Source organism: Apium graveolens, chromosome 7, assembly GCF_009905375.1.
Source record: "Apium graveolens cultivar Ventura chromosome 7, ASM990537v1, whole genome shotgun sequence".
Classification (NCBI taxonomy): Eukaryota; Viridiplantae; Streptophyta; class Magnoliopsida; order Apiales; family Apiaceae; genus Apium; species Apium graveolens.
Window position 1 is genome coordinate 156,603,350 of NC_133653.1, and position 14,901 is coordinate 156,618,250.

Consider the following 14,901-nt stretch of genomic DNA (forward strand, 5'->3'; position numbering starts at 1 on the left):
TTCCACCTCCACTTCTAGTAGAGCATCAGTTTATGCCAGGGATTGAGACAGAGCTTCCACCACCAGCAGTGTTACCTCGTATTCCGGTACATGCTCCAGAGCCAGAGATATTCCAGATGGTTCCAGTTGAGGGTATGGGTGAGCATGAGGTAGAGTTACAGTTGGGATTACCACAGCAGGATGCTGCAGGGATGCAGAGAGTTCCGTCGTAGGAGTCAGTAGGTCATATTGCACAACCATACATTGTACCGTATCATGACTACAGTGTTGTGAGAGTGGACGCTGAGTACTGGAGAGCTCAGTGTAGAGAGATTTTGCATTTGTTTGATCAGAGAGACCGAGGACCATTAACCGCACTACAACCAGATTATATGATGAGACAGAGGTTACAGTCTACCCTGATGAGTGCTACATTTGAGTTAGATGCTTTGACACATGACGGGCCACCTTCCTTTGCAGAGTTTTATAGGGTTTTCCATCTAGCACAGACAATGGTTCAGGTACTCCGAGACGAGTTGAGGCGTATACCGCTGGGGTTTTGAGGTTCTAACTGCAGGAGACAGATGTAGTGTAGATGACTGATGTACATAGATGCAGCTAGTATAGTATGGGTAATAGTGTATGTGTGTAGTAGTAGCCTGACTTGTACCAGCAGCCATGACAGTTGACCGAGACTTTTTGTATATCAAGCATTCACACCTGAGGCTGGTATTAGATATATAAAATAAACTTTTTCAAATTTTCCCTTTTTATTTAAATTTCAGCCTTTAGAGTTTTACAGCATTTACATTTACTTTATTACAGTTTTCCATACTTTAAATTCTGTATACAAAAAAAACACCATTTCGGTTAACTGTTTACATTTCCTGTTTTTATATTAAGCAAACTATTTTTTTTTTCCGAACCATTATCTAAATTTTGTTAAAACAGGATAAATTGTTTTCTTACCTACTGTAAATTGTTTAATAAACTGTTAAAAAGACATCACTTTTTTTATTATCAGAAAATGGCACCAAAGAGAAAGACTAGAACCGAAACCTCCAACAACAACTCTAAAGAACAGACCAATGATACCATGAACCAAATGTTCCATCTGATGCAACAACAGATGGTAATGATGCAGCAGCAGATGCAACAACAGCAACAACAGATTCAACAACAAATGTTACAACAGCCACCTCGTCCTGAACCCCAGATACCACCAGCTATACCTTTTGTTACTTTCAAACAGTTTCAGTCGGTTAAGCCTCTGAAATTTAAGGGAACATCAGATCCTATTAAGGCTACCATTTGTTTGAAAGAAATAGAGAAAGCATTTGCACTCGTGAAGGTAGGTGAAGACCAAAAGACTGATTTTGCTAGTTACTTGTTGAAAGGAGAAGCGAATTATTGGTGGAAATCTAAGAAGGCCTTAGAAGGTGAAGACGTTGTAACCTGGGATAGGTTTAAAGAGCTATTTTTAGAGAAACATTTTCATGCTATGTGAATAATCAGATGCAGATTAAGTTTTTGGAATTGAAGCAAGGAAGTATGTCCGTGACAGAATATGAAGCCAAGTTTACTGAGTTGGCTAGATTTATTCCAGAATAAGTTGATACTGAGGAGAAACGAGTTCAAAGATTTCAGGAAGGATTACGACCATGGATTCGCGGCCAAGTTGTAGTTTTTGAACTAACAACTTATACCGCCGTGGTCCAGAAAGCCCTGATTATTGAGGGAGAAAACGAAAGATCTCAAAAGGAAAGAGGACAGGGAAGTTTCTAAAGCCGCTCCAGCAGGAAGCCGGGATTTCAAGCTCGGATAAATATGAATTTTAAAATGATAGGACATGGCAACCAGCAGACAGGTAATCATTTCCAAGCTCTCAGCCAGCAGGGAATTGTCAGAGTCCCAATGCCGTACTGCAAGACTTGTGGTCAAAAACATACCGGCGTCTGTATCAAAACAGATATGACGTGTTTCAAATGTAAGCAGAAAGGGCACTATTCTAATGAATGTCCAACAGGAAAACATAAGTTACTTGCTTCTAGTGTGGAAAGAAAGGGCATATCGCTAGGAATTGTAAAGGACCAACAATGGCAGCTAGCATTTCTAAAGTGTTGACATTACCTCCTCCACCATAGCCTAATCAGTCCAGAGCAAGAACTTTTAACATGACAATGAAAGAAGCCGTGCAGAGTCCTAGTGTAATTGCAGGTACACTTTTGGTGAACTCTGTAAATTCAAAAGTACTAATTCATTCTGGAGCTACACGATCTTTTCTTTCTGAAGAATTCCTTGATAAGTTATATTGTGAAATTGAATGGTTGGGCGAGATGTTAATTATAAAATTAGCGAATGACGACCAAGTTCTGGTAGATCGAGTATGTCCTGTGTGCGATATCGAAATAGCCGGACATCATTTCTCCATAGACCTGATTCCTTTTAAGCTAGGAGAATTTGATATTATTTTGGGAATGGATTGGTTAGCTTCTCATAATGCCCAGATTAATTACACGAACAAGAAAGTAAAATTGCGAATTGCGGAAAATGCAACGGTAATGTTCAGTGGCGAAAAATAGTGAAAGAAATTTCTGACAATAATGCAGACAAAATGATTGCTTCGACAGGGATGTGAGATGTATATAGCTTACGTGTTAGATATAGAGAAAGGAAGTCCCAAAATAGAAGATATTTCAGTTGTATGTGAATTTTCTAACGTCTTTCCAGACAAGTTTCGAGGGTTATCACCAGACCGAGAAATTGAATTTATGATTGAATTAACGCCAGGTACCGAACCAGTTTCGAAAGATCCGTATCGAGTGTCATTAGTTGATATGAAAGAATTATCAACGCAATTGCAAGATTTTCTAGATATAGGAGTCATAAGACCCAGTGTATCCCCATGGGGTGCACCGATATTGTTTGTAAAGAAGAAAGACGGCATCATGCGACTATGCATTGATTATCGGGAATTGAATAAGCTGACTATCAAAAATAAATATCTTTTACCGAGAATCGATGATTTGTTTGATCAACTAAAAGGAGCCGCATGGTTTTCTAAGATAGATTTGAGATCGGGCTATCATCAATTGAAGATCAAAGCTGAAGATATTTCCAAGACTGCTTTTCGTGCCAGATACGGACATTATGAGTTCCTCGTAATGGCATTTGGTTTGACCAACGCACCAGTAACATTCATGGACTTAATGAACAGGGTATTCAAGAGGTACTTGGATAAGTTTGTGATTGTATTTATTGATGACATCTTGATTTACTCAAAGACTGAAGAAGAGCATATCGAGCATTTGAGGATTGCTTTAGAAATTCTAAGAAAAGAATGATTGTACGTGAAGTTCTCGAAATGCGAGTTTTGGTTAAAGGAAGTACAATTTTTAGGGCATATCATTAGTAAAGAAGGCATTCAAGTTGACCCAGCGAAGATTGAAGCCGTGTTAAATTGGGAAAGGCCGAAGACACCAACAGAAGTTCAAAGTTTCTTGGGATTGGCAGGATACTATAGAAGGTTCGTCAAGGATTTTGTGAAAATAGCAACGCCACTGACCAAGTTGACTCGAAAAAGTGAAAAGTTTGTATGGGATGACTGATATGAAGAAAGTTTCCAAGAACTGAAGAATCGATTAGTAACCGCACCGGTACTTGTATTTCTAGATGAGCATGGAAATTTTGTCATTTACAGCGACGCTTCATACCACAGATTAGGATGTGTATTAATGCAACATGGTAATGTCATTGCATATGCCTTGAGACAATTAAAACCTTATGAACAGAAGTATCCTACACATGATCTGGAATTAGCAACGATCGTATTTACATTGAAACTTTGGAGACACTATCTTTATGGTAAAAAATGCGAAATCTACATGAATCATAAAATTTGAAGTACATCTTTGCGTAAAAGGAACTTAAAATGAGGCAACGATGATGGTTAGTTCTGATTAAGGATTATAATGTTACAATTAGTTATTATCCAGGGAAAGCGAACATTGTGGCAGATGCGCTGAGCCGAAAGGAAAAATTGAATTTATTAACTTCATCTGAAGAATTAGCCAAGGAATTTGACAAGTTGGAAATTGGGATTCATGTTCCAAATGAATCTACTGAAGCTATCTACACGATGACTTTTCAATCAGATTTATTGGAAAAGATTCGACGATGTCAAGAAGAAGTGATGAGTCAAGATGACAACTTAACGGGAGAAGAAATCACAACCCAGAAGGATAATGAAGGAATTCTACGCTTTGCATCAAGAGTCTGAATTCTGAATGTGAGTGAACTGATGGAAGAAATATTGCGAGATGCGCACAGTTCAAAATATTCCATTCATCCGGGAAGTACAAAAATGTACCTCGATCTGAAGGAAAACTTTTGGTGGCCAAATAAGAAGAAAGAGATAGCAGAATAGGTAAGTAAATGCTACACATGCCAGCGAGTTAAAGTGGAACATCAACGCCCCAGGGGATTATTGCAGCCATTGGATATTCCATAATGGAAATGGGAACATCTAGCAATGGATTTTGTGGTAGGACTTCCAAGGACTAAAGCAAATCATGATGCAATATGGGTAATCATTGACAGACTAACAAAGTCGGCACATTTTCTACCGATTAATGAAAGATTTTCAATCGACAAGCTAGTGCACTTATATCTCAAGGAAATTCTGATGCGACATGGAGTTCCAATATCTATTGTATCTGATCGAGATCCCCGTTTCAATTCAAGATTTTGGAGAAAAATTCAAGAATGCCTTGGAACCAAATTAAATATGAGTACCCTTATCATCCGCAAACTGATGGGCAAAGTGAAAGAACTATCCAAACAATCGAAGACATGCTATGAGTTTGTGCGATTGATTTCAAAGGCAGTTGGGATGAGCATTTACCTTTAGTTGAATTTTCTTACAACAACAGCTATCATGCGAGCATTGAAATGCCACCTTACGAAGCTCTATATGGAAGAAAATGCAGATCACCAGTGTATTGGGATGAAGTTGGAGAACGCAAGATTTTGGGTCCATAATTAATTCAACAGACTAAAGAAAAGATAGATTTTATTCAAAAGCGAATAGATGCAGCGCATAATCGACAACACAAATATGCATATCAAGCTAGGAAAGATATGGAAAATCAAGAAGGAGAACATGTGCTACTCAAAATATTGCCATGGAAAGGATTGACCAGATTTGGCAACAAAGGTAAATTGAAGCCACGATACGTTGGACCATTTGAAATATTGAAGAAAGTCGGAAAAGTTACTTACGAGTTAGCCTTACCACCTCATATGCAACATATTCGTAATAAGTTTCATGTATCAATTCTTAAGCGATATAATCCTGATTCTAGACATGTAATAGAATATGAACCGGTAGATATCTAACCTGACTTGTCTTTTGTAGAACAGCCGGTAAGAATTTTATATCGGCAAGAGAGAGTGCTGAGGAATAGGTCTGTAACTTTAGTGCGAGTTTTGTGGAAAAACCATATGCTTGAAGAATCAACCTGGGAACTTGAGAGTGAGATGTTAGAGAAATATCCTCATTTGTTTTCTTAGCGAGATTCTGAGGACAGAATCCTATTAAGGGGGGAAGGATGTAACGTCTAGGGAAACTACGTCTGTATTATATCATATTTATAATAAATTATGTGTATTAATGTGTCATATACGTGTAATTAGTATAAAACCCTAATTTCTATGTGTTACGTGCATTCTATATCGTCTAGGTATTTTCAGGGTATTTTTCAGATATTTTATTTTGCATTTATAGCTTTCAAATCAAAAGTTATATGACCCGAATCATGATTTTATAGTTGATATTTCAAATAAAATAATGGGCCTTATTTTTTATCAAACGGCTTGTACCATCGCATTATTCTGAACATCTAGGTATTTTACAAATTTTCTTGTTTCGTGAAAAATGACTTTTCCGGGCCCCATTAGGTGTCAAAAATCCCACAAAAATCACATTTTTATTTTTATAAAATTATAGGACTTTTATTTATACCATTTCTTTGTATTTTTGCATTATTCACAATTTTTGGGAAATTTTGGCATATATATTGTATATATAAAATATTTATAAATTAAATTTTAATACTCAAAAATTATAAAATTAGGGGTCAATTAATTTTAAAAGATGTAGAATTAGGGCCTTAATTTTAATTAGGTGTATTAATTTTATTACCATAAATAGCCTAATTATTAATACATAATTAATTAAAATTCTGAAAAACACAAAATTCTTTGAAATCGGGTCGGGAAGAACCAGTTAGGGTCAAGAATTCAAGCCGTGATTTCAAGCTGATTTCTGCATCAAATCGTGTGATTCAAGTACTGTTGAGTGACATTTATGACACTTTATTATGCTCTAATAAGCTTTGAATTGGTATATTTGTAGTCAAGTTGTTATGTGTTTTAATGTGTTTTCTAGTGTTTTTGCATTTCAGGCACTATTTAGGTAATCAGGTGAATTAGCATTGTTTTGGTGCTAATTTGGTGTCCAGGTGGTGTTGGCATAAAAGCTCATGGAAAGCCGGCTCAAAGCAGCAAGATTTAAGAAGAAATCTGAGTTTTTCCCAGAAGGACGGCGCACCCGCGTTGTGATAGCGCGTGGCCGCGCCGGGGTTCCAGAAATGCAGCGCGCCCGCGCTGTGATAGCGCGTGGCCGTGCCGAAGCCGAATTTCGAAATCCTAAAAGGGAAGGCTTCCAGATTGTTGAGGGCTACTATATATATTCATATTAGGCCGTTTTTAATATATATAAAGTCAGAGACGGACTAGAGCGCAAGGAGAAGACGACAAGAGACCTTTAGCACAATTCAACAGAGGCGAAGACGATCTAGTTTATTCTTGTGAATCTTTGTTTTGAGTTGTAATTTGTATGCTTGTTTCTTGTTTTGCTGAACCTATACTCTTGTTTGTACTTGGTTTTATTTATTCATATAAAGACTATGTTTGTTATATCATGTTTTCATCGGAACCCACGTTGATGATGAGTCCGATTATGGGCTAATCGTTATCGGGGGGTTCTAGCGGATTTATTTATGAATTTCTTTAGTTAAATTGTTTGATGCCTTAGTATGTGGTGATTGTATGATATCCTAGTATTGGTTGTGCGTATTCGTCTTATGAGCGTCACAAACTTATAAGATAGTTTTTTAATTCTTAATGAAGCGAAAGTGAATTTAAGGATTTAGAACTTGCCATGCTAGCATAGGTTCATGTATGAGTCATGCATGATTCGTAGGTAATTTTAACCATCTTACTTGCCCTATGTAATCAAGATAGATAACTTGTGCTTAAACCGTTATGTTGTCAAATTCTATAGACATATAGGGTCTCAATATAATTGGTTTCTATTCAGCTTCTATCTCTTTTGTGGATGTCTGGTAGAATGGTACTCGTGCAACAAAAGATGGCGTTTATCAGTATCGTGTTATCTGATTAGTGTCATCATCATTTCATGCTAAGGTTAAGTATAATAAGGCTATTGAATGAAGTAATTAATGAAGTTAGAATCCCATGTTTGTCATATATATCAATTCAGTCAATCTTATTCTCATAGTTATATTTGTTAGCGTAATTCTTAGTTATAAACAATCTCAATTTGTTATCGTCTTAGCATTGGATAATAACCACACATTGTTGCTTAGGTGCATAAATTAGATAGTTAACCAATACAGTCTCTGTGGGAACGAACTGGAAAAGATTCTATACTACTTGCGAACTCGTATACTTGCGTATATTATTAGCGCGTGTTTAGCGACTAACAAGTTTTTTGGCGCCGCTGCCGGGGACTGCAGTGTTAATTTATAGTTTATGTGCTTTCCATCAGTGGTCGTTAAAGTTCATTGACTCAGATATTGTTACTTCTTTGTTCCTTGTCTGGTTTCAGGTACTCTAGCGAGGGTGTATGCATAGGCGTTCGCGTACTCGTAAGAGAACACTGGATAAAGCCGAGGAAGAACTTGTGGTAGTTCATAGGGAAGTTTTTGAGGAAGAAAAGAAGGTAGAAGAAGAAGAGAAAGTTGAAGAGCCAATTATAGTAGCTATGGGTAATCACGCAGAAAATCCAAAGGCTTTGATGGAATATTCTAAGCCTAAGATTAATGACATTCAGTCTAGCATCATCAGACCAGCCATCAGGGCTAACAATTTTGAGATCAAGTCAAACACGATCCAGATGATACAAAACTCAGTTCAGTTTGGGGGTTCTCCAACGGAAGACCCCAACATGCACATTTGGGATTTCATCAAGATCTGCGACACTTTCAAATTCAATGATGTGACTGAAGATGCTATCAAGCTACGACTCTTCCCATTCTCTCTGAAAGACAAAGCTAAGTGCTGGTTACACTCTCTACCAGTAGGGTCTATCACAACTTGGGAAGATCTTGCTTAAAAGTTTCTCACTAAATTCTTCCCCATGACGAAGACTGCAGCAATCAGGAATGCTCTTACCCAGTTCGTGCAGCAAACTGGAGAATCTCTGTGTGAGGCTTGGGATCAATATAAGGAGATGCTAAGGAAGTGCCCACACTATGGCATGCCTGATTGAATGATTATTAACTACTTCCCATGCTTGATGCAGCATCTGGAAGAGCCTTGTGGGCTAAGAGCTACGATGAAGCCTATGAACTTATTGAACTGATGGCTGCTAATGAGTACCGGGATCCTTCCCAGAGACTGACTCAGGGGAAAGTAGCAGGAATTCTGAAGTTGGACGCAGCAACTGCTATCGCTGCCCAACTTAAGGCTTTGACAATGAAGGTGGACACTTTGGCTAATTATGGAGTTAATCAAATCACTAGTGTCTGTGAGCTCTGTGCTGGTGCCCATGAGAATGATCAGTGCGCAATTTCTAGTGAATCAACTCAGTTCGTGAGCAACTTCCAGCGATCACACCAACCTGTGCCAGCCACCTATCATCCTAACAACTGCAATCATCCTAATTTTAGTTGGACCAACGCTCAGAATATGGTTTAACAGCCTTATCAGTAGTATCTAGCTAAGCAGTACAACCCCCTGGTTTTCAGCAACCGCAGTATGCACCAAGACAACAAATCCAGCCGCAACCAGCTAATGAAAAATCCAAATTAGAGGAGTTGAAGCTTATATGCAAGAGTCAAGCTGTTTCTATCAAGACCTTGGAAAATCAAATTGGGATAATTGCCAATGCCTTGATAAATCGTCATCCTGGTACATTGCCTAGTGACACTGAAGTGCCAGGAAAGAAGGAACCTAATGAGAAGGTAAAGGCAATCACTTTGAGGTCTGGGAAGGTCGTGAACCCCGAACAAACTCTAGAGTTTACTGAAGAAGATGGGGCTGAGAAAGAAGTAAAGCAGTAGGATGAAGAAGTGAAACCAAGGAAGACTACTGTTGAACACACTCCGCCTGAGGGTAATACAAGGGAGAAACAGATCTATCCTCCACCGCCTTTTCCTAAGCGGCTGCAGAAGAAAAAGTTGGACAAGCAATTTGAGAAGTTTCTGGAGGTATTCAAGAACCTTCATATCAACATACCTTTCGCTGAGGCTCTTGAGCAGATGCCTAGTTATGCAAAGTTTATGAAAGGTATTCTCTCTCGGAAAGTGAAGCTAGATAATTTGGAGACTGTCGCTCTCACGGAGGAATGCAGTGATGTGCTGCAGCAGAAGTTGCCACCAAAGCTTAAAGATCCAGGAAGCTTCATTATTCCATGTACTATGGAAAAGTGTCTTTTGACAGATGCTTTTGTGACTTGGGAGCTAGCATCAATCTGATGCATTTGTCAATCTTCAAGCAGTTGGACTTACCTGATCCCAAGCCAACTTATATGACTTTGCAATTGGCCGACAGTTCTATTACATATCCGCGAGGTATTTTGGAGGATGTCTCAGTCCAGGTTGATAAACTCATCTTTCCTGCTAATTTTGTAATTCTTGATTTCGAGGAGGATAAGAATTCCCATAATCTTGGGAAGACCTGTTAGGAATATGTGTATTAGTTTGATGATAAGTTCAGCAAAACACTTAAGTAGAAATCTAGTGTTTGTAGCCTCAACGGATAAGACCATCTTGGCTATCCGTTGAAGGAGTAGCCTTACTTAGCAATAAGTTTGGTATTGTAGCACATCTCACTCTCTGGTTTCAAGCTGTAATTCTTAGATGTTGTTAGAAGATAATCAGTCATGTTGATTACTAATGGATGTACAAGTAGGAGGGCTAATTGTAAATATTTCATGCCTTGTAATTTTGTATAAGTGAAGAAGTATCAACTGATATTGAAGACCTTCAACGGATAAGAAACTAAGCTTCAACGGATGTCTCTAACGCTTCAACGGATGAAAGCTTCAACGGATGCACTGCTAGAGCATCAACGGATAAAGCCATCAACGGATGAAAGCTTCAACGGATGCTCAGTCTCATAGTAGTTGATAGTGACAGTTAACAAAGCTGACAGAGGCACATGGATTGACAGAGATGTGGTAGCCTATTTCAGGAACAGCAGAAAAAGCAGCCGTTTTTAGTCTGGTTCAAAATGGAAAGTCAACAGATAATTCCATATTACACTGGATAAAAATGGAACAGAAACAAGTGGAAAACTATTGTCTTATTGTACTTTATCTTTGTCTTCACTTGTAAACTTGGTGTTATATAAACCAAGTAGTAGCTAGTAATTAGATATGAATTTTCCCTGAGTTGTTTAGAAATATCAAGAGAGAAAATCATCTAGTTTGTACTAGGAAGCAGCTGTGATTTAATTTTGAATCACAGATTTTCTGAAATAACACATCTCTGGTGGAACAACAAATCCACCAGAAAAGTTTTTAAATTCTTTGTGTTCATTTCATTTGTGTTTAAATATATATCTGTCTGCATCAACTCCAAGCAATTCACACACATTTGATCACTCAAACACTTAGTCTTACAAATTGCTCAAAACTTGAAAAAGTTTTGAGATTTACATTCAACCCCCCCTTCTATAAATCTCATTGTTAGTCCACTGGGAATAACAATTGGTATCAGAGCTTGCTCTTGACATACAAAGAGTTTAAAGATCTATTCTGCTAACAGCATGAGTAAGAAGGATATTGGTGTAAAGATTCCAATCCTGGAAAGAGATAACTATCATCACTGGAAGGTGAAGATGCATTTACATCTTCTCTCTCAAGATGAAAGCTACATCAACTGCATTGAGAATGGTCCTAACATCCCACACAAGGTGGCCACAACTGCTACTGCTACAGTTGCTGTTGGATAGTCTATTCCCAAGCCAAAGGCAGAATGGACTGTTGAAGATATTGAAGAGGTCCACAAGGACAAGAAAGCCATGAACATTTTGTTTAATGGCCTGGATCAAGATATGTTTGACAATGTCATCAATAGCCAAACTGCTAAGGAAATTTGGGATACTGTGCAGCTTATCTGTGAAGGCACTGAGCAAGTTAGAGAAAATAAAATGCAGCTTCTCATTCAACAATATGAATATTTCCACTTTGAAGAAGGAGAATCATTGAATGATACATTCAACAGATTTCAGAAACTATTGAATGGATTAAAACTGTATGGGAGAGTGTACCAAGTCAAGGACTCCAATCTAAAATTTCTAAGATCTCTACCAAAGGAATGGAAGCCTATGACTGTTTCTCTAAGAAATTCTCAAGATTATAAGGACTTCACACTTGAAAGATTATATGGAATTTTGAAGACTTATGAACTTGAGATGGAGCAAGATGAGCTGTTGGAAAAGGGAAAGAGAAAAGGAGGATCAGTTGCACTTGTAGCTGACAGTGAAAAAGTTAAAGCCAGAAATGAGGAAAAGACAATGCCAAGTCTCAAAATTGGCACAAGCAAATCAGAATCAAGCAAGGGTAAAGAGCAAGTTGCTGAGGATGAAGACAATTCCAGTCAGGATGAATCTGATGATATTGATGAACATCTGGCCTTTCTGTCCAGGAGGTTTGCAAAGATGAAGTTCAGGAAAAACACAAAGTTCACTAAGCCAAACAAAAACATGGTGGACAAATCAAAGTTCAAATGTTACAACTGTGGCATTAGTGGACACTTTGCAAGTGAGTGTAGGAAGCCAAATTCTGAGAAAAAGAAATTTGAGCAAGTTGATTACAAAAGGAAGTATTTTGATTTGCTCAAACAAAAGGAAAGAGCTTTTCTCACTCAAGATGATTGGGCAGCAGATGGGGTAAATGAAGATGATGATGTGGAATATGTCAACCTAGCCCTGATGCCTAATTCTGATGAAAATGAAACTAGTTCATCAAGCAACCAGGTAATTACTACTGATCTCTCTCAGCTTTCTAAACATGAATGCAACGAAGCCATAAATGATATGTCCAATGAATTATATCATTTGCGTGTTTCTCTTAAATCACTAGCTAAAGAAAACACTAGGATCAAAGAAAATAATGTGTTTTTAAGTGATAGGAATGCTGTGTTAGAGAGTCAGGTAATTGAGCTTGAAAAGATTAAACTTAAATGCTTGACTGTCGAGAGTGAACTAGAAGAAGCTGTTAAGAAAGTAGAAATTCTTTCTAAACAGTTAGAAAGTGAGCAAGAGGTAATCAAGGCCTGGAAAACATCTAGGGATGTTGGTGTTCAAATTGCCAAGGTTCAGGGAATTGAATCATTCTGTGAGGATGCCTGGAAGAAAAACAAAAAGAAGTTAGAATTAATTGATGGATTGTCAACGGATGTGGAATCAACGGATGATGAAAGTTATCCGTTGAAGGAAGAAAAGGAGCATCCGTTGAAGGCTCATCAATTAAAACAGGCAAGTTCTTTTAAAAATAAAAAGAATGATTCAACTCTCAAGAACTTTGTCAGAGAAGGAGCTAGCACATCCAGAGATGTCAGTAAGGTGAATATAGGACACATGACTTTAGATCAGTTGAAAGATAGGCTAAAGTTGGTTGAGGATAAGAAGGAAACTAAAAGAAAATCTAAAAGAAATGGGAAGGTAGGAATTAATAAATATAACAATTACACACCTGATAGGTATGCTCCTAGAAAAAGCTGTGTACATTATAAAAGTGTTAATCACCTATCTGATAATTGCAAATCTGTTAAAAATGCTCCCATGCCTTCAAATCCCTCCATGCCTAACATGTCTATGTCACCTCTGCATGCTATGCCTGTTATGTCTCACCAGAATCCCCATGCATATTTTGCAAACATGCCATACATTAACAATCCTTACTTTACTGCATTTAGTATGCCTCAAATGCCATACAATATGCCTATGTGGAATAACATGTTTGCACAACCTATGCCTTATCAAATTCAATCAAATGTGTTAAATGATTCTGTGACTAACCCTACACTTCAACCAACCACATCTGAGACCAAGGTTGACCCAAAGTTACCTAAGTCAAAAGATGCAGGAGGAATGAAGTCTAGGAAAAAGACTAACAAGGCTGGACCCAAGGAAACTTGGGTACCAAAATCAACTTGATTGATTTTGTTGTGTGCAGGGACAAAGAAGGAATCTATGGTACTTGGACAGTGGTTGTTCAAGACACATGACAGGAGATTTCACCCTGCTCACAGAATTTAAGGAGAGACCTGGCCCTAGCATAACCTTTGGAGATGACAGCAAAAGATTCACTATGGGATATGGCTTGATTTCAAAAGAAAATGTCATCATTGATGAAGTTGCATTGGTTGATGGTCTCAAACACAATTTATTGAGCATCAGTCAACTATGTGACAGAGGGAATACTGTTTCCTTCAATTCTGAAGCCTGTATTGTCACAAGTAAAAAGGACAATAAAGTGGTTCTAACTGGAGTTAGAAAAGGAAATGTGTACTTAGCTGATTTCAACTCTACAGATGCAGAATCCATTACTTGTCTTCTCAGCAAAGCAAGTCCAGTTGAAAGTTGGCTATGGCACAAGAAGCTGTCCCATTTGAATTTCAAGACAATGAATGATCTAGTCAAAAAGGACTTAGTTAGAGGAATGCCTCTAGTGGAATTCACAAGGGATGGACTGTGTGATGCTTGTCAGAAAGGAAAGCAAAAGAGAGTATCATTCAGTAAGAAGCTTGAATCTGCAATTGATGAACCACTGTAACTTCTACACATGAATCTTTTTGGACCAGTCAATGTATTGTCAATTTCAAAGAAAAGATACTTCCTAGTGATTGTAGATGATTTCTCAAAGTTTTCATGAGTTTATTTTCTTGGATCAAAGGATGAAGCTAGTGAAATCATCATCAATCATATCAAGCAAGTCAACAATCATCCTGATCTCAAAGTAAGGAATATTAGGAGTGACAATGGAACTGAGTTCAAGAATTCAACCATGAAGATGTTCTGTGGAGTAAATGGGATCATGCATGAGTTCTCAGCTCCAAGAACTCCACAACAAAATGGTGTGGTGGAAAGGAAGAATAGATCACTAATTGAAGCTGCAAGGACAATGCTTGAGGAGTCAAAGCTCCCAACTTATTTTTGGGCTGAGGCTGTTAACTGTGCATGTTACACTCAGAATATTTCTCTAATCAATCAAGAAAAATGCATGACTCCCTATCAATTATTCAAGAGAAGAAAACCAACTTTAAACTTTCTACATGTCTTTGGTTGCAAATGTTACATCTTAAGGAATCAATCTGATCACAAAGGAAAGTTTGATGCAAAGGCTTATGAAGGAATATTTGTTGGTTATTCTGCTGGAAAATCATATAGGGTCTACAATCTAAGAACCAACATTGTCATGGAATCTGTACATGTTGTGTTTGATGATAAAAAGATTGATGGACTAACTGATGAGGGACATCATGAAGGACTCAAATTTGACAATATTGAGATATATTGTGATGATAGTGAAGATGAGAATGATAAAGAAGGCATCTCAAGAAGAAACCAGAGTCTGCCTTTGGATAATGCACAGAATGCTGCATCCGT

The 14,901-nt window shown here is 37.8% G+C and overlaps 1 non-coding gene across 1 annotated transcript; it reads right to left on the reverse strand.

The window, feature by feature from the left end:
• Positions 1-8,437: 8,437 nt before the first annotated feature.
• LOC141676434 (small nucleolar RNA R71) lies at positions 8,438-8,544 on the reverse strand. The gene has a single exon (XR_012557024.1). It is a non-coding gene; the product is annotated as a small nucleolar RNA R71 (small nucleolar RNA).
• Positions 8,545-14,901: the final 6,357 nt, after the last annotated feature.